Here is a 19,668-nt window from a genome sequence, read left to right as displayed (position 1 = left end):
TTTGCTATGCGTAAAATACCAAAGGCAGATTTTGCAGTGCCGGTGTCAAGATCCCAACTGGAGCTCTGACATCCTGTAGCCTGAATTGCTCAGGCCCACCGTTCATCTCACTGAACTAACTCCTGAGCACCTTTATCCTCTAGAGGCACAGTCTCGAGAGAAACATATCCCTGAGCCCCCACCTTCTAAACTGAGCTGAATCTCTGGGGTCTGTCTCTCTGTGTCTCCATCCTTGGCTCTGGCTCTGGCTTGCCCGCTCTCTGAAGCCTTGCCCATCCTCCAATCGATGCTCCTCTCCCTTTGCCACTACGCACACCAGAACAATAGAAACCTTGTTGGAGAGAAGGTGCCTCAGACATCATCTGTCACTTTGAAGAGCTGCTTCCAAGGGGAGGAGGTGGCGGGAAGAGGCGAAGAGCACACCCTGTAGAACTTTGTCACCACAAAGTCGGTGGCTCGTGCTGAACATTAATTGGGATGCTCACTGTAGTGGTTCGAGCTTCAATGCATTGCAAAGCATGGACTCATTAGATGTCCCAGTTCTGTTCTCGGAGTCGGGCAGGCGAACGAGTGGCCCTCGGCTCAAATGAAAGGATACCACAGCTTCGGGCAAGGGGTCCTAATGCCCAACCACACAGCGCCAGTCTCTCTGCGCTTCTCTCTGACTAGTGACTGTCCTCGGGGCAGTCCTCACTCTTCGGACTAGCCAGGCTGTGCTGGTGGCCCACACCTGTAATCCCAGCTACTCAGGAGGCTCATCCTGTGCATCTTGGCTTGAAGCCAGTTGGGGCAGGGAAGTTCACGTCTTATCTCCAGTGAACTAGCAAAAAGTTAAAAGTCACGTATGACACAAGTTGTAGAGCACCAGCCTTGAGCTAACAGCCAAGCGAAAGCATGAGGTTCTGAGTTCAAGCCTTAGTACAGGCAGGCGTGCGCGCGCGCGCGCACACACACACACACACGCATGTGCCCCCCCAACATGTACATACAGATGCACACAGATCAAAACTGGAAAATAGAAAACAGGTGCTTGTGTGTGCCTCTCAGTGGGGCTAGTGATGTGCTTCCAGTGACTTCAACAAACACGTAGTAGATGGAGAAGCCTATGAATCAATTAGCTACTCAATTAAAATAGAAAATGTGTCCTCCCACGCTGTGAATGTGTGCAATTTTGTGTTTTGAAGTAACAAGGAAGAATTAATTTTTAATTTACAAAGAAAAATAAGATTTTATTATATACATTCAACGACACAGTGGCATTATCATTTCTAAAAATACCTTCTACTATTTTAGGCTTTTAAGTTTAACGGGTATACCTCACATCATATTTTGAATTCTTGAACGGTATTATTTTATAGAAGTTCTTAGTGCTTCTAGATATAAAATTTCTGTATCTTAACAACACAAAAGAAGAAAGGGAAGAAGGAGGGAGGGAGGGAGGGAGGGAGGGAGGGAGGAAGGGAGGGAGGGAGGGAGGGAGGAAGAGAAGGAGGACTCTTATCCAAGAAATCAATCTTGAGTATTCCTCATTTCAGAATGAAGACCAAACTTGTGCTTGTATAAAGGAATGTCTCCTGAAAACCTTCTTAGGTTTCTTTTTCTTTGCTATACTACTTAAGAAAAGATGCACTCATGCAAGATGGAAGGGTGCTAGTGGCTCACAACTGTAATCCTAGCTACTCAGAAGGCTGAGATCTGAGGATCAGGATTTGAAGCCAGCCTGGTCAGAAAAATCCATGAGACTCTTATTTCCAGCAAAAAACCAGAAGTGGAGCTGGGAATGTGGCTTAGTAGTAGAGCGCTTGCCTAGCGTGCATGAATCCCTAGGTTTAATTCCTCAGCACTACATACACAGAAAAAGCCAGAAGTGGTGCTGTGGCTCAAGTGGTGGAGTGCTAGCCTTGAGCAAAAAGAAGCCAAGGATGGTGCCCAGGTCCTGAGTTCAAGCCCCAGGACTGGTGAAAAAAAAGCCAGAAGTGGAGCTGTGGTTCAATAAAAAAGACAAGGGCAAAAGGCCTTGTGTTCAAACAACCCACCCAAACACACACAAAAGATGTGTCCATATTCCAAAATGTGCACCTGGTATACTGTGGTGCGTAAGTTATGTTCCCTGAAAATGTTAAGAACTCTATTCTGCAACAAGAGTGGCAGTGTGTTTAGAGTAGTAGTTGGAGTGTCAGGAAAGGGTACTTGGCTCTCAAAGATCTTTATTCTAGTTCAGAATTGGAGGAGTGTAGGAATCTGCACTTCGTCACGATTGGGGAAATGCTACTTTGCAATAGGTAGATGGATATTTTGTCAGAGAAAAAGACTCTAGGCAGAGACCCAAAGCAGAAGCTTATTAGGAAAAGATAGCCGATCCTCCTCAACATTCCCAGAGAAAACTAGGGTTTCCCCTAAGTCCATGGAAGCAATGTCAGCCTTCGCATCCTGAAGTCAACATTCTCCAAGCTAAATAATGACCACCTTCTTCATCAACTCTCTTTTAGCCGACTTCACATGGAGGAGAAAGCTCTCCCCAAAGTAAAAGTTCTTCTTTCCTCATGGCCAACATTGAAAAGAAAATGGTCCCCGTGAGTAAGTCCTGCGTGGCATCCTCCTGAATTCAGTGAGGCAGAGATTGGACTCCTTGGCTCAATTGCCCTGTTGAGTTGATGCCAGCTACAGCTGTAGATGAGAGTTGTGGAGCCCAGAAGCCCACCACCGTCTCTCCTCAGTAGCCTCCCCGCCGGACACCTGTGCCCTGCTGCCTTGACGTCTGTCACAGCTGTGTGCACTGAAGCCGTTCTCCACGGGATGCAGGGAACGGCACATGGAAGCACAGAACTTCCTATGATGGGACAAGAGGCCACGGTAGGCTTCCAGTGATGTGCTGTTGGTTCATAAGCATCAGTAAGAACTGTCCGAAATGCAAGGCTGCACTTCACTGGTTAACCTTCTCTCTCTCTCTCTCTCTCTCTCTCTCTCTCTCTCTCTCTCTCTCTCTCTCTCTCTCTCTCTCTCTCTCTCTCTCTCTCTCTCCCCCCCCTCTCCCTCCCTTCAGGAACCGTGTTGCTTCAATGAAGTTAATTGGTCTTCTCGATGCTTTACTTCTGACTTTCAAATAAGAATCTCGACTTTGTCTCCTCAAGTCCCGTGCTCCCTTTAAAGGTGTATGTTGTGTCTGACCTGTACCCTGGATGTGCAGACTTAGATCTCTTGTCTCCTCAAGTGCAAGACAAAAATTCCATTCTTCCTACTCCTAAAGTCTCTGTTACTTAGCAGTACCATCGTTTTCCCAACTCCAGCCGTGTCTCCTAACTTTGTCTTTTGCCTCCACTGTCTCCCTCCCAGTCTGTCTGTCCCTCCCATTCCATCTCCTTGTTACTGTCTTGGTTCTGGCTTGTCTCACCTCCAAGTGATGATGAACTTCTCCAGCCTTTCTCTATAACCCAGGTGTGGGAGGAGCACTATGATCTATTTGCTGTGGTCGTATCAGCAGGGGTGACGAGCGTGGGAAATACGATATTTATCTGCTAATTTATGGACTCACTAATTAATGGACTAGCTAATTTATGGACCAGCTAATGGATGGGCCCAAGGGTGGCTCTTCCTTTCAAAATGTTAGCCCTGCTGTTGATCCTCCTGAAAAAATTGGGACAACCATACTTTGCCCTCCAGTTATTCTGCATATATATATATTAGGACTCTATAGTGCTGAACACTAACCAAGGAGATACAATATCAGTAATAACAGAGTCCCTATTCATAGTGCACTCACAAAGTTCTCGGGCAAATACATAAAAAGTTATTTATTAAGTACAGATGCAGCCAGGGACTGGGGCTCATGCCTCTGATTTTAGCTACTCAAGAGGTTGAGATCTGAGAATCATAGTTCAAAGCTAGCCTCGTCAGAAAAGTCTCTGAGATTCTTATCTCCAATTAACCACCAAAAAAAAACACCCAGAAATGGACCTGAGGTTCAAGTAGTAGATTGCTAGCCTTGGGTGAAAATGCTAAGGGATAGTGCCCTGGCCCTGAGTTCACGTGTGCACGTGTGTGCACGCACACACGCACAGACACACAAATGTACTGTGATATATTGTGTTGTGCAGTGATTAAGTTATAAGACTATGGATACGGAAAAGCAAAGTCAAACAAAGAGAATAAAAACGAATGGGATCCATGACCAACAAACACCTAAGACACACAAGAAGATAGGCAATGTCATTAGTCACCAAAGAAATGAAATTCAAATCCACAGCAAGATACCATTTCCCACCCACTAGGGATTGATGTGGATAATGCTATTTAAAGAAGAAGAAGACAAAGAGGAGTAGGAGGGAGGGAGAAGAGGAGGAGGAGAAGGAGGGGAGGGAGGAGGAGGAGGGGGAGAGGAAGAGGAAGAAGGAGAAGGAGTTGGCAACAAGGGTGTGGGTAGATTGAACCCTCCTACATTGGTGGTGGAAATGTAACATGGTACAGCTGCTGTGGAAAACTTTTTGGACATTTCTCAAAAAAAGTTAAACATAGAATTACCAGATGATCTGCCATTCCACTCCTACATATAGGCCCCCAAGGAATTGAAAAATATACTCAAGTAAAAACTTGCTCACCAATGCTTTGTACCATCCTCAATAGCAAAAGGGGAGAGGCAACTCAAATAACCACAGATGGATAAATGGATCTAAAAACTATCCATTGGCTGAAATACCACTCAGCCACAGAATACAATAGGCTATGACACATGCGATACCCTACACGCGTGTGAAAAATGCACTAAGTCAATCTACTGTAGGATTCAATACAAAATACAGAAGATCCTCAAGAGAGACAGTAGATTATTGCTTTCAAGGGGCTGAAGGGGGACAGCAATGGAATGACTCCTTAGTGGATGGAGGTTTCCTTTGGGGATGATGAAAATGTTTTAGAACTAGACAGCTGTGATGGTTATACAATATTATGCCACCTGATGGTCACAACTAAGTGCCGCCAAATTATCCACTCTCCATGGTGAAGATGGTCAATTTTACATTCTATGTATGTTACTACAATACTTAGAGACCGTGAGGGAGAACGGTCATGGGTGTTTTGGGAATAGGAGGTTCAGGGAAAGCCCAGAAGATGACGTGAAGCTTGAGCAGAGTCCTGAGAGCAGGAGACTCCCAGTGAGCAAGGGGAAACCTTCAAGGAAAAGAATGGGCACAAAGCACACACGTTCCAACCAGTCTGATCACAATCTGACCCTCCTCTCCTCCTAATGCAACCTTCTGTGCTTAACTCCCTGCTTAACACCTCTGCCTTTCTTGGTCCAGCTCGTTCCTCTCTGCATCCAATCAGGTCACGTGCTACCAGACTTTCCACCTGCTCCTCACCAGCCCACCTGCCCTTTCTCATCATGTGGGTGCCCAATGACCCTTCTGTCCCAAAGCCGGGGTGCAGCTTCTAAGCTGGGCACAGATTTTGTCACCGGCATCCTATGACTGATGGCACTGAATCGACTTCTCGTCTGAAGGATGCTGCTGAGTACTTAGCCCTTGTCCATGTGTATGGACCGAGGGCTGCTGAGAATCAAACCGTGACAGTAAAGCACTCAGCACAGTCCCCGATGCAAGCTGATCTCTCGGTGAAGGTGACCACACAACCACGCCGTCCTCATTGACAACTTGGAGCCTAAAAGTTCCTCATGAATTTTGTACTGTCTGGCAATGTTTGGTAATTATTTAGTGATTCGAAATGGGAGGTAGGATATTTGATCAACACCACGCTTGATATTGCTATTCTTTGAAAGAGAGAGCTCTGTTTCCTACCCAGCTTTGATAACAATTTCAGTGCAGAATTCACAGTGTGTATTAAAAAAAAATGTTTGACTGACAGACAACTGATTGATTTTTATCATCAAGTGGAAGCAAAACTTTATTCAAATAAAAACTCTACAAAAATAATGTCTCGGGAAGGAAGAGAAGGCAGAGATGGGCCAATCTATCACAGACTCAGTCACAATGGGACATACTAAAATATTTAGTATGAGGGACGAGGTAACAAACAGTACAAGAAATGTATCCAACGCCTAATGTATGAAACTGTAACCTCTCTGTAATTCAGTTTGATAATAAAATATATATATAAAATAAAAATAAAAAAATAAAACATTTAGTAGGCAAACATGTTTATAAAGGGAAAAATCTTGCAGCCAAAGAGAGAGAAAGAAGGAGGAAGAGGAAGAGGAGGAGGAGAAAAAGAGTGAAGGGAGAGAGGAAAGGGAAGGGAAGAGAGAGAGAGAGAGAGAAGGTGGCAAGTTTTCAAAACAAATGGCTCACTCTACAGAAGAACTCTTCTTTCAGAAGACCACAGTTACGAGTACTCAAAGAAAGTGTGAGCACATTTTACAATAGCTTTCAGACAAATCTTTCAGGATCTATCATTGGCGTGGGCATGGGGAGCATGAACTTAGAAAGGACAAAAACAGAAGAGAGGCAAATTTCACACCCATTTACAAGGGGAGCAGAGCTGGGCATGGCGATAGCCAATCGCTTGAAGAGAAGCAGCAAAGGACAGGGAGGCAACTGAGTTTTATTCTGTGAGAGAGAAAGATGCCAGCATAACACAGACACCCACTCGTGGGAGAGCTGGTCACATCAGCACCCCTAGAGCCAGGACACCAGCCAGAGTAGCTAAATCCTACCCCACTTCTGATTCCCCCCTCTTCAGAACTGATGTCTGTATAACTGATGTGATCAGATTTAATAAGAGGACTCCTCCTCTGCCGACTGGCTCCGCAGATACCCAGCCCGGTCTCCACAGACAGAAAGCCCCTGTCATTTTCCCTCCCTGCCATTCTTGTCTTTCAGAGACATACACACGGCCCTGTTTACCAAGAAAAGGCTAGAAAGCAGCTGGCTTCTCCCAGTGCCTCACCGGCTCTATTTTCTCAATCAGCTTTTCAACAAAATAATGAAGAAAAGGGAAAAATATATATTTACCTGAAGAGATCTCTGATTTCTCACCAACGTCTGAAATATTGAATTTTTCAGAAAGCAACTCAGATGCCTCCGCTGAGAATTGTCTAAATCCCAAATCTGCCTCCTTCGGTAGCAGCTTGAAGTTTGAGCTTTGAATAGAGGCTGTGTGTTATTTTAACCACAAGGTTTCTAGTGGGCGGGAGGAAGAGAGACGGTTTGAGGTACATGGCAAACAGAAGCACCTCTCCACCGCCAGGGAATCAGGAGCTCTCGGTTTTGACCGAAGAGTTCAGAGAGACTTGAAGAGCCCCTAGACCAACCTTTCCTAAACGAGAGGTTAAATAACTGTGGAAAATTCTAAGGAGTAAGATAAGACACTTATGGGTTTTTTCTTCTTTTTTTCCTGTTTTATTTTTCTTTCTGTAAAAAACAAACAAACAGGGGCTGGGGATATAGCCTAGTGGCAAGAGTGCCTGCCTTGGATACACGAGGCCCTAGGTTCGATTCCCCAGCACCACATATACAGAAAACGGCCAGAAGTGGCGCTGTGGCTCAAGTGGCAGAGTGCTAGCCTTGAGCGGGAAGAAGCCAGGGACAGTGCTCAGGCCCTGAGTCCAAGCCCCAGGACTGGCCAAAAAACAAACAAACAAACAAACAAACAACCACATCATGTTTGTATGTCCTGTTCAGTATTGTGTGAAGGTGAGCTCAGAGCTGACCTGGGCTAGAGTCCCTGGAGTCCTGGGTTTGGAGTGGGCAAAGGTGGGGGAGAGGAGACTTTATACCTGTGACAGCTTTGCTTCACAAAGGAGTCTTGTTGACAAGTCACAAAGGTACATGACCAAGTCCCACCTTCAGGGAACAAGCAAAACTCAGGTTCTAAGACAAAGGCATAGCTAATGTGGATATGTTATTACAGAGGATGACCATGAGTGTGTGTGTGTGTGTGTGTGTGTGTGTGTGTGTGTGTGTGTGTGTGCGTGTGTGTTTCTAACCTCCCCAAACAGCTTTGAAAAGCAAAGATCCAGCCTCAGCTTGGACGGGTCCAAGATGTTCCTCCTTAGCATTTGGACAAATGCGAACATGGCCTTTGGACTTGAAAGAGAAAGATTTTTCCCACACAGAATCAATAAAATGAACTAGAGCTGTTGAAATGGCCAAGGGGTCTTTACAGTCGGCCCTCCACAGATGCCAGAGGGGTTTAACTACACTTTTTTTGGGGGGGGGGGTGGAAATCAGCAGTTCTCCTGCTAAGCAGGGCCATAACTCAGTTTTATATAGACTCTTTCATCTTCGAAGTGCTGGAGAAGGTTTGGACCAAAATGTAAATTATCATGTGCACAGTCACCCTGGAGAGGAAATATATATAGCCCATGCCTGTCAGACGCTGGCCAAGATACAACTCATCTGTATGGAGCCACCGTGGACAGCAGGATGGGCAGCCGGTGGCATCGTGAGGGAGGAGGGATAACCTGTGCTCTCTCCTGGTGCTATCTCCACAGGCAAGCTCCACTTGCGTGTCCTCAAGAGAGCAGGCAAACCATGAGGTAAATGAAGGCTTTGAAAATATAATCTGGCATAACAAGGGCTGATGCTTGCTGGGGCCAAATCGTGTTCACTGTTGGTTTTTATCAATCAAGTTTTATTGGCATAAGGCCACACTGGTTCACAGGTGGTATTCTTGGGGAGGGGCCTGATCCCAGGAGCTCTTTCAGATGCCAAAATCCAAGGAGGCTCCAGTCCCTTATATAAAACAGAGTAGGCCATGGTTTCCCTCAGAGGGAATAATTAGCACAGGTTTAGGCTAGTCACAAGAGCCCAATAGCTATGCCCTTATGAACACATAAGATGATGCTAAGTGAAATGAACTCCGTGTTATGGAAACGAGTGTTATATCACTGTAGTAATGACTTTCAACATGCCATGTGAAACCGTAGCTTCTATTGTTGGTGATCCTCTTGTATCCCCTTCCTGTGGTTGTACCTGCACTATCACTGTATCTCATCTGAGTACCTTGGATACTGTATATACTGGTATTAGAACTAGGGAAGTGAAAGGGAATATCAAAATCGAGAGACAAAGGATAAAAAGACAAGCAACTACAAAAGCAAATACTTGCAAAACCATTTGGTGTAAACCAACTGAACAACTCATGGGGGAGAGGGAAAGGAGGAGGGGGAAGGAGGGAATGAGGGAGGAGGTAACAGTATAAGAAATGTACCCATGGCCTAACATATGAAACTGTTACCCTCTGTACATCACTTTGACAATAAATAAGTAATTGTTATTTTTTTTAAATGATGAAAGCAAGATGGGTGGGGTGGGGGAGGGGGAAGGTGGGAGAAAAATGAGGAAGGGGGTAACGAGCATGACAATAAATGTATTCACTGCCTTAAGTGTGTAACTGCAACCCCTCTGTACATCATTTTGACAATAAAAATGAATAAATAAATACTCCTAAAGCATAGTGCTTGCCAAAAAAAACAAACAGAGTAGGCAGTACACTGGTAGTTCATGCCCTTAGTCTTAGCTACTCAGGAGGCTGAGATCTGAGGGTCGTGGTGTGAACCCAGCCTGGGTAGGAAACTCCATGAGGCTCTTAGCTCCAATAAACTACTCAAAAAAAATCCGGAAGTGGCCCTGTAGCTGAAGTGGTAGAGTGCTAGCCTTGAGCAAAAGAAGCTCAGGGACAGTGCCCAGGCCCAGAGTTCAAGCCCCGGGACCTGCAAAAAACAAGCCAACAAAAAGCCCCGAGTAGTATTTGCATCCATTCCCCACAGCCCATGTAGAAGACCAAGTAATGATGACCTGTGTGATGTGTGCCCGAAATTTCCAGGGCCCAGCCTTGCCTGTGGTAACAGTCTCCCCATCCTGACCCCCATGCCACTTACACTGGGGTATCGGCGATACAGCTTCCACACGGACTCCGCTCTCCTAGAGACTCTGTGACCCACTGATGCCCTTTAATGGCTTCCACTATCATCTGAACCTTAGAACACAGACATCCATGGCTGACACGGGACCCTTAGCACGCCCCTCTTACTCCCAGGCTGAGGATCAGACCCAGGGCTTTGCAGCTGCTGGGCAGATGCGAGCTATCCTCCTCAGTGGGTCCGTGATGCACAGCCATCGCCCTTCCCTTCGCTTTCTTGAATAGCTCTTTCCAGCGGATTCTTCTTCCTGACTTTAGTGCCATTTTGAATTAAGATTTGACACTGTCTCTGGATATTTGTACCGGTCCCTGGACGGGTTGTCTACTCTTAGGCTCCTACTTCTCTCATCCCTAGGAAAAGGGACCTCACCCCTGCGCCCTGTAGGCCACAGCTTCTTATGACCCTGGTTCCCAGCCTTGTTTCACGGAGAGGCAATGGGTGCAAGGCAGGAGGGGGGAGGTGCCGGCTTGGTGTCCCCACCAGGGCTCTATTGCTTCCTCTCTGGTGTAGCAGCTTTGTGCTGAGTGGGAGGCTTCCACATACCCACTTCCTGACGAGGGGTTCTGGTCTGTACAAAGCTTCTCCCAGGTGACAGCTATGGTGCTTCCTCCTCCTCACCCCCTCCTCAACTCCCCCCCCCCCGCCCCACTCCTCCTGGAGCTTGAACTCAGGGCTTCTCACTCTTGCTTGGCTTTTTTGCTCAAGGCTGGTGGTACTCTACCACTGGAGCCCCAGCTCCACTTCCCGCCTTGTGCTGGTTAATTGGAGATAAGAATCTCATGACTATTTCTGCCCAAGCTGATTTTGAATGGTGATCCTGAGATCTCAACCTGCTAAGTAGTAGCTAGGGATTGCAAGTGTGAGAACCTAAGATCTCAGCCTCCCGAGTAGCTGGGATTACCGGTGTGAGTCATGAGCCCCTAGCTAGAATTCCTCTTGGCTGGAGCAGAATTACTTCCGCAGAGCTGACTACAATGAGGCAAGGGTTAGTAAGGCTTCTGTGTAACTCTTCTGGCCTTTGTGGAGAACAAGAAACAGCAGTCAAAGACATTTGTGCATGGAAAAAGCTGTGATGAGTAAAAGCAACTAAATCTATGTCCCACTGAGCAGCAGATCCCAGGAGAGTAAAGCAGCACGAAGGAAAGATGGGTCATTGAAGAATGATACAGATTCATCTTGGAGGGAATTTGGAAAACCTAGCCTGGCTTTTAGAAAAAAAAAAAACAAATCACAAGCACTCTTTCCTCTAATGCATAGCAGGAAAAAGAGGCTCTACATGTGAGATATTCATTATGGCATTATTTATTAAATGAATCTAAGAATACAACAGTCCAAAAATTATGCTTTCCATCATAAGATGCTTTGCCCCTTGGAGTAGTTTACAAGTAGCAGAGATAATTATGAAGGAATATAGCAACTTAGGAAATATTTATAACACTATTAAATAAGTAAAACCTGCTGAACTAGATAATGTATCTTCTCTCATAGCTATTTAAAAATCACAGATGCCTATGGACACATGAGAAAGGAAATGATGAGTTGATTGAGTAAGGTAATGTCATGCTAGGTAGATGCTTTTTGCTTGAAATCACCTTTTGTACAATGTTCATACAATGGTCTTCTCTTCCTTTCTTTTCCCATCCTTTCTCTTCCCTTGAGCCATGCCTCTGGGCCAGCATTTTGCTGGTTAATCAGAGATAAGATCTTTCAGACTTTCCTGTCCAGGTTGGCTTCAAATCTAGTTCCTCCAGGCCTCAGCTTCTTTAGTAGCCTTAGTAACTAAGATAACAGGAGTGAGCCACTAGTATCCAGTTCCACCTCCCCTCCCCCGCCCCCCGATTTTTTTTTTTTTAATTTTGCTTGGTCGTGGAGCTTGAACTTGGGGCCTGGGCACTCTCCCTACACTCTTTTGCCCAAGGTTAGCACTTTACCACCTGAACCACAGTCATTTCCAGCATTCTGGTGATTCATTGTAGATAAGAGTCTCAAGGATTTGCCTGCCAGGGCTGGCTTTCAAGCACAATCCTTTGATCTCAGCTTCCTGATTAGCTAAGATTACAGACATGAGCCACCAGTGCCCAGCTCCACTCCTTTTCTTATTTCAAGTTATATGGTACTATATGATGACAACACAGAACAGAGCTCAGAGGCAGTCAACCACTAAGAATTGGGATACATCAAAGGGGTAATAGAGGTAGAAAAGAGTACTAAGAAGAAAATAAGAGCTTTAATAAGAGCCAGATAAGGTGACATTTTAGAATATGGCATGTAGAAATAAGAGCACACAGGATTTCAAGGTGAGGAGATGTAATATATCGCTGTTGTCATTTTAAATGCTTCAATTTTCTTGTCGCTACCACAGATGAAGACACTAAGAAGAAGAGGCGTTGAAGATCTGCTCAAATGAACACAGCCAGCAAAGGTAGAGCAAGCTGGAAATGTAGGTCTTCCTTAACCCTGGACCCAGTACATTAGCTCCCCACCACAGTTGCCTCTAAACAACCAAGATGGCGCTCAGTCCAAAGCAGTGTCCCCAGTGCCCAAAGATGGGGCTTTCCAGACTCCGCCTTGTGATGCCCTTGAGGCTTTCTGCGTTGCTTTGATACTGAAGATTGCCCAATGTCCTACCTGGTTCTTCTTCTGTACAAGGATTGTCTCTGAAACCCATTTTTTTGCCTGTTAGCACTCTGTTCTGAGTATATTATCCCAGGCCAGAGGAGACCTGCGAGTGGATGGCACCCAACTGCTACAGGAAAGGCTGCCCAAGACAAAGAGACAAAAAATAAAAACAGGTAAGCCCGGTGCTGGTGGCTGTAATCCTAGCTACTCAGGAGGCTGAGCTCTGAGGATTATGGTTTGAAGCCAGTGCAGGCAGAAAAGCTTATGAGACTTTTATCTCCAATTATCCACCAAAAAGCCAGAAAGTAGAGCTCTGGCTCAAGTGGTAGAGCTCTAATCTTAGGCACAAAAGCTCAGAGACAGCTCTTAGGCTTTGACTCGGGACTGATGACAATAAACGAATGAATCAATGAATGATGTCTGAAAGCATGGAGGCACAATAGGATCTAATTTTAGGGCAATTAATTTTTTTTAATGTGTGTATAGGCTTTGACACAGTGTGTACCAAATGAAAAGTTAGCTACAGCCATATTAAGAATCCTTGTAGGGCTGGGGATATGGTCTAGTGGCAAGAGAGCTTGCCTCGTATACATGAGGCCCTGGGTTCGATTCCCCAGCACCACATATACAGAAAACGGCCAGAAGTGGCACTGTGGCTCAAGTGGCAGAGTGCTAGCCTTGAGCAAAAGGAAGCCAGGGACAGTGCTCAGGCCCTGAGTCCAAGGCCCAGGACTGGCCAAAAAAAAAAAAAAAGAATCCTTGCAGTAGGCTGAGGCAGGAGTTTGAGACCAGCCAGGATATACAGTAATCCCCTATCTCAACCAAACACCAAAAATAGTTCCACTAGTAACAATAGGAATATCAGTAATTAACTCATTGTCTGGAGTTAGAAAAGGCTTTGTGCCAAAATATCCTTCAGAAATTTGAACCAAGAAAAATATTTTGTCTTTCTTTTCCCTAAAACTTGCTAATTTCCTAGTTGTAACTAAGACCTGAAAGTTACCCAGTGAGTATTTGATCCATAGCGAGCATATACAATATCTAGTAAGTGCTATTAATTTAGTTCCCACATAAAAATAACACCGTCGATAATACAAAGATTAAAACTAACAAGAAGGTGTATTTCTTTAAATTTCTCACTTATTCCCTGGTAAAACAGGCTTATTTATTTATTTATTCATTTTTGGTGAACTATGTTTGTATGTATGTGTTTCCTTGGACATATACTCTACCTATATTTCCATGCACAGTTCATATCCTGTCAACATCAAACCATTCCTTTGGCAGGTATTTCTTGTTTAAAAGGCCCTGCATTACAGTAGAGGAAATTTCCAAGTGGTCCATGGTCAAAACTTCATCAGAGACTAATAGAGGTCACTGGCTGGGACTTTCTTTCGGTACCTAGTACCTGATCTTTGTTTAGGCTTATGCATTGCATTGCCATGAATGGGGCTCAGTATCTCCATTTGAGTATGGCCCTCTCTTTGAATACTCTTTGAATACCTGGCATTGTATCTACCCAGTAGATTGCTTTTCAGTAAATGGTTTGATTGGTATTAATATCCTATCAGTCCAGTAATTAAAACAAATGGATATTATGTGGGAAGTGAAATTGGGTGTCTTCAGATTCCGACAAATGTGTCACATACTTGGACTTTGCAAAGCACATACAAGGTCCAAGATCAGCAACTAATGAGTGTGTCCAAACCACACGTCAGTAAAGGCTCCATACAGACACACATCTGAGGAAAACTGACCTGGCATGGCAGTGCAAAGGTCGGTTCCTGCAGCCTACGTTACCATGAGTAAGTGACAGACCTTCAGCCAAATGCCACATTTAAGTACCGAAGTTGGATGCATGTGGAAATGCTTAGGACTAGTATACATAGTATTATATAGTATATATATGTAGTATATATAATGCTTGTGACTAGTGACTATACTTTCTGATATCTAACAAATATGACATAAACAAAACTATCACTACAAGGTGCTGATGGCTCATACCCATAATCCTAAGCAGCTCAAGAGGTTGATATAGGAGGATTGTGGTTTGAAACCAGCCAGGCAGAAAAGTCCCTGAGATTCTTACTTATGATTAACCAGTAAAACATCAGAAGCGGAAAGTAACTCAAGTGGTAGAGTGCCAGTCTTGAATGAAAAATGTAAGGGACAATGCCCAGGTCCTCAGTGCAAGCCTCAATACACACACACCTACACACTCACACACATTACACACACACACCCTACTAAGCCCTGAGGTGATTAGAATTTATTCCATGGTAGCCAAAGAAAAGTACCATCTTTTAAATAGAAGGAATGGAATAGAAGGAATTGAGAGTCACCAAGCAAAGGCTGTTCATGTCTACACAAAATGGATTAACCAGTAACAACACTGGTATTTGTTCTAGATATAGATATGATGCAATTTATAAAAATAAGTAACTACATCAACACTTCTGGAGAGCAGAAGCCAACATCTCAATGCACACACTGCCACAATAGCTGAGTATGTTCTAGAATAACAGGAAGAATATGCAGAGTACCTTTGGGGGACAAAGCCTTTCATTATCCAATGGGACAAAGTCTTAGCAGGCCTATAAGAATGCGACATGACAAACTCTTCTTGAATTTTAGAGAATTAGTCTCAAACTTAACCTGTCATCAAATTTCTTGTAACTGGGTTTTGGGGTTGTGTTTGCTTGCCAGCCCTTGGGCTTGAACCCAGGGCCAGGGTACTGTCCCTGTGCCACTTTGTGTTCAAGGCTACTGCTCTACCACTTGCGCCACAGCATCACTTCTGAGTTTTTCTAAGTAGTTTGTTGGAGATGAGTCTCATGGGCTTTTCTGCCCAGGCTGGCAGGGAACTGAGATCCTCAGATCTCAGCCTGTTGAATAGCTAGGATTACAAGGGTGAGCCCTCAGTGCCCGGCATTGAAACTGTTTTTAAAAAGACAATTCTCGGGGTTTACCTTGGGATAATGAGTCAATACATCATTCCTGAAATTTCTAGAACTTAGTGGAATTGTGGATCCACTGGTCAAAAGTCCAGCTCCCCTTCATTGATGAGTAATTTGTAAGATTAAGATAAAGCGTGCACACACGGCCAAGCGGAATAAGAAATGACGGGAAGGGAGGAGCACTTGGGTGAGTTTCAATGCTGCATAGGAGAATGTAGACAAGAAAAGCAGCCTTACCTTCTGTAAGAAAACAGCACCCACTAAACCTTAGCAAAGAGACTAAGAAGCAAGGAGTAGGGAGGTGGAACACCCCATTGGGATGAAGGGATGTATATGGGGTCATTAACAAAGAGATAGGAGTTACAGATAGTTAGCAAGTGGCTATGTAATTCTCTTAAGAACACTACTCACAGAGAGCAGGCCCATGGAAAATAGGACTCAAATCAATAATTCCCAACCAAGTAGAAGTTATAAGACCCCATAATTATTGGTTTGATTTCACAATCTCCCATCTTTCCCCTCCCTATCTCTCCGAAGAGCTCATCAGAATGGCATCCAGCCCCTAAATGCAACCCATTTTCCCTGTGTAAGGCTTTGCAAAAACTTCCCGAGTGTTTCCAACTCGAAGATAAAATAACACTTCGGTTAAAATTTCTCAGAACACCATTTGTGTGTGGGCACTTGAGAGAAGTCGCATCCAGACATTCAGCTGTGTGGCAGAAAGCAAGCTTACCAAAGAATGCTACCCAAGAGCCCACCCTGGCCCTAACAATCCTAACAAGGGTGATTTCAGAATCCTGTCTAAGGCTCTATGTGATGTGCTCGCTCGCTCTCTCTCTCTCTCTCTCAGCTCAGTTTGTTAGTGACATTGAAGAATGAGTCAAATCTATATGTGAAAATCTAGCTTTTTTTGACAGGCAGGAAAACAGTTGCAAGATCTATCAACTACGAGTGACAAGAAGAAAATAATAGTAAGTCCTTTAAGCCAAGAACCAGTGGCTCATGCCTGTAATCCTAACTACTCAGGAGGCTGAGGTCTGAGGATTGCAGTTTGAAGCCAGTCTGTGAGACTCTTATCTCCAATTAACTACTAGAAAACCAGAAGGGGTACTGTGGCTCAAAGCGGTACAGCACTAGCTAGCCTTGAGCAAAAAAGCTCAGGGACAGCACCCAGGACCTGAGTTCAGGCCCCCAGGTCCTGAGTTCAAGCCCCCATGACCAACAACAAAAAAAAAAAGAAAAAAAGAAAGGAAGTATTACGTTTTTTTAGTTGAGGCACAGAACTATTTATTATTACTTTTTATGATGGTCTTGAGGATACATATACTACCAAAACTGAATGGGAAAGGGATGAATGAGAGTTCTGTAGCCATTTCCCCTCACCTGTGGCATTAACAAGAATTGTCTTAAGTTACTTACCTCTGCCTTAGTTTTGGAAGAATGAAGGACAGAAAACCAGAACACACACAAACACAAGGAGGTATCAAAATGGACCCCAGAGACAAGTTAAATGATTTCAATTCTTTCCAGGAGAAGAAAAGTAGACTCAATAGAGCCTTTAAATATAGGAGAGTTATTTTAAGAAGCAAAGTACTCCTCTGTCCTAGCATGGCTTCAATGAGAAGAAATGGCTTTAATTTCCAGAAGAAAGGTTAATTCACTTCTAAAGAAAATGTTCTGACTGGAAGGTTTGTTACACATCACATCACTGAGGGATTGGTGCATTCTCCTTTGCCTGCGCCCTTTTAGACAAGGAGAAACAGACTTTTGGCTGAAAGGAAGGAATTTGGGAAGGGAAAAGAAATAGAAGGCATGGCACCCTTAAATATCTAGCAATTCCGTTCTGCTATCTACAGAAAGAAGAAGAGATTTCTGCAATAGTAATGGCAGTTGCAACCACCACGAACCCTAATCTAAGTGATGAACTGTGAACCCATCTGGACGCTACTATTAACCCTGAACACACTTGAAGTCTCCCATCTACATTAAACTCCTTTCATCTTCACACTGACCCAGGGGAGACGAGGTACTCTACCTGTGTCCTAAGTAAGGAAACGGACACACCAAAAACAGGTCCGCATGTGAGTGGGAGGCAGAACCACTTAAGGCTCTCTTAAGGCTCTACTTTGAGTCAGTTTCTAAAGGTCTCATGCTAAGCCACTGTGAGAACCAGTTTAACTGAGCAATTCCCTTTCCTATCCTGACTTACATACTACCAGGAAGTGAAAATGAGACACTGGAGTATGTCAATTGAACTATATATTGTTTGGATTTACTAAGGTTTAATGGATAAATGTAAGTGATATATATATATATATATATATATATATATATATATATATATTTACGGTCTACAACATGAAGTTTGGATATGTGTCTGCTTTGTGAAATGATTAGATCAATGTAATTATCATGTCCATCACCTCAGGTACTTTTTTGTGTGATAAGAACTTTCTAGTTCTCGTCTCTTGGAATTTTCAAGTATAGACAGAATAGCTTATCACAGAACTCTTGAACCTCTTTCTCTCATCTAATCTGAGGGTTCGTATCCTTGGACCAACAGCACAAACCATTCTTGCTGTCTCCAGACCTGGCCACCACCATATTGCTCCCTGTTTTATGTTGTTGTCAGGTTGATTTGGTGCTGGTCCTTGGGCTTAAACTCAGGCCTGTGCACTGTCCCTGAGCTTCATTTGCTCAAGGCTAGTGTTCTACCTCTTGAGTCACACACAGCTCCACTTTGGGCTTTTTGTGTGTGTGTGATTAATAGGAGATAAGAAATTCACAGATTTTCCTGCCCGAGCTGGTTTCAAACTGTGATCCTCAGGTCTCAGCCTCCTGAGTAGCTAGAGTTACAACGATGGACCACCAGTGCCTGACTGCTCTTTGCTTTTGTTCGGTTGTACTTTTTTCAGTTCCACATATAAGCAATAGTGTTGTTTTTGCCTTTTTCTACCTGGCTTATGTCACAAGACATCATGGTGTCTTCCAGGTTCTTTTAAGTTGCCACAAATGTCTGTGTTTAAACCTGTGACCGAAGAGAGAGATTCTCTTAAGACCAGACATTTTCCCAGGATCTTTGCTTCTTCTATCTACACAGCCTTCAGAGAGCAGCATGGAGCCCCAAGACCTGAAACCAGGTGGGAATAAAGATCCACTTCCTGTTTAGAACCAGCTTTCCAATCTCTTATTAATTCATCTCCAACTGCCTTGTTAGAGCAAAGGTTTAAGACAACCCATGGTGGAAATCAATCATAAGTTTCAAGCAAACCAATATCCCCACTAATTCAGTTGAAAGACTTTGGGATGTATTTACGCATTACTAACCAGATACTCCAGGAAGTTGGTTCTTGCCCAGTTGTAGGAACAATCGGACACATTGAGAAAAAGAACAGTTGTCCAGAGTAGTCCTGATCTACCTATCAATGGAAGGCTAGGATAAGGACAGGTAATCAAGAACAATTTTTTAAAAAATGAAAGCATTTGCCTCCCCCTTTCAACTATTTTTAAAATTTAATTGTATTATCAAAGTGACATACAGAGAGGTTACAGTTACATATGTAAAGTAGTGAGTACATTTCTTGTCAAACTTGTGGTTTTTGGATTGTTCTAGCAAAGAGATTCTAGAAGTGAATTTTAGTCAAGTCTCTTCAACTTGGACCACAAAAAACTTGCTTCCAAGTGCTTGGGATTGTGTATAATTGACAGAGTTTCATTTCCAGTATAAGCTGTATTTGAAGGAACATTTGGAGCTTGGTGTTCTCTTTTTGTTTCATTTTTTGAATTTATTCTACATTATTCCCATCTGTATTTTTTTTTTTTTTTGGCCAGTCCTGGGGCTTGGACTCAGGGCCTGAGCACTGTCCCTGGCTTCTTTTTTGCTCAAGGCCAGCACTCTGCCACTTGAGCCACAGCACCACTTCTAGCCATTTTCTGTATATGTGGTGCTGGAGAATCGAACCCAGGGCTTTGTGTATACAAGGCAAGCACTCTTACCACTAGGCCATATTCCCAGCCCCCCATCTGTATTTTAACATTCTTTTTAAATCTAAGCTTGATATAAGCTCCAAATATTTTTCTCTCTTGGTTACAGTTTCATATGTTAGGCCTTGGGTACATTTCTTGTACTGTTTGTTACCTCCTCCCTCATTCCCCCCTCCCCTCGGCTTAGTTTTTTGAAAGAACGATTTTGTATGTAGCCCAGATTGGGCTAGA

Source organism: Perognathus longimembris, chromosome 18, assembly GCF_023159225.1.
Source record: "Perognathus longimembris pacificus isolate PPM17 chromosome 18, ASM2315922v1, whole genome shotgun sequence".
Classification (NCBI taxonomy): domain Eukaryota; kingdom Metazoa; phylum Chordata; class Mammalia; order Rodentia; family Heteromyidae; genus Perognathus; species Perognathus longimembris.
This window is presented reverse-complemented; position numbering follows the sequence as displayed.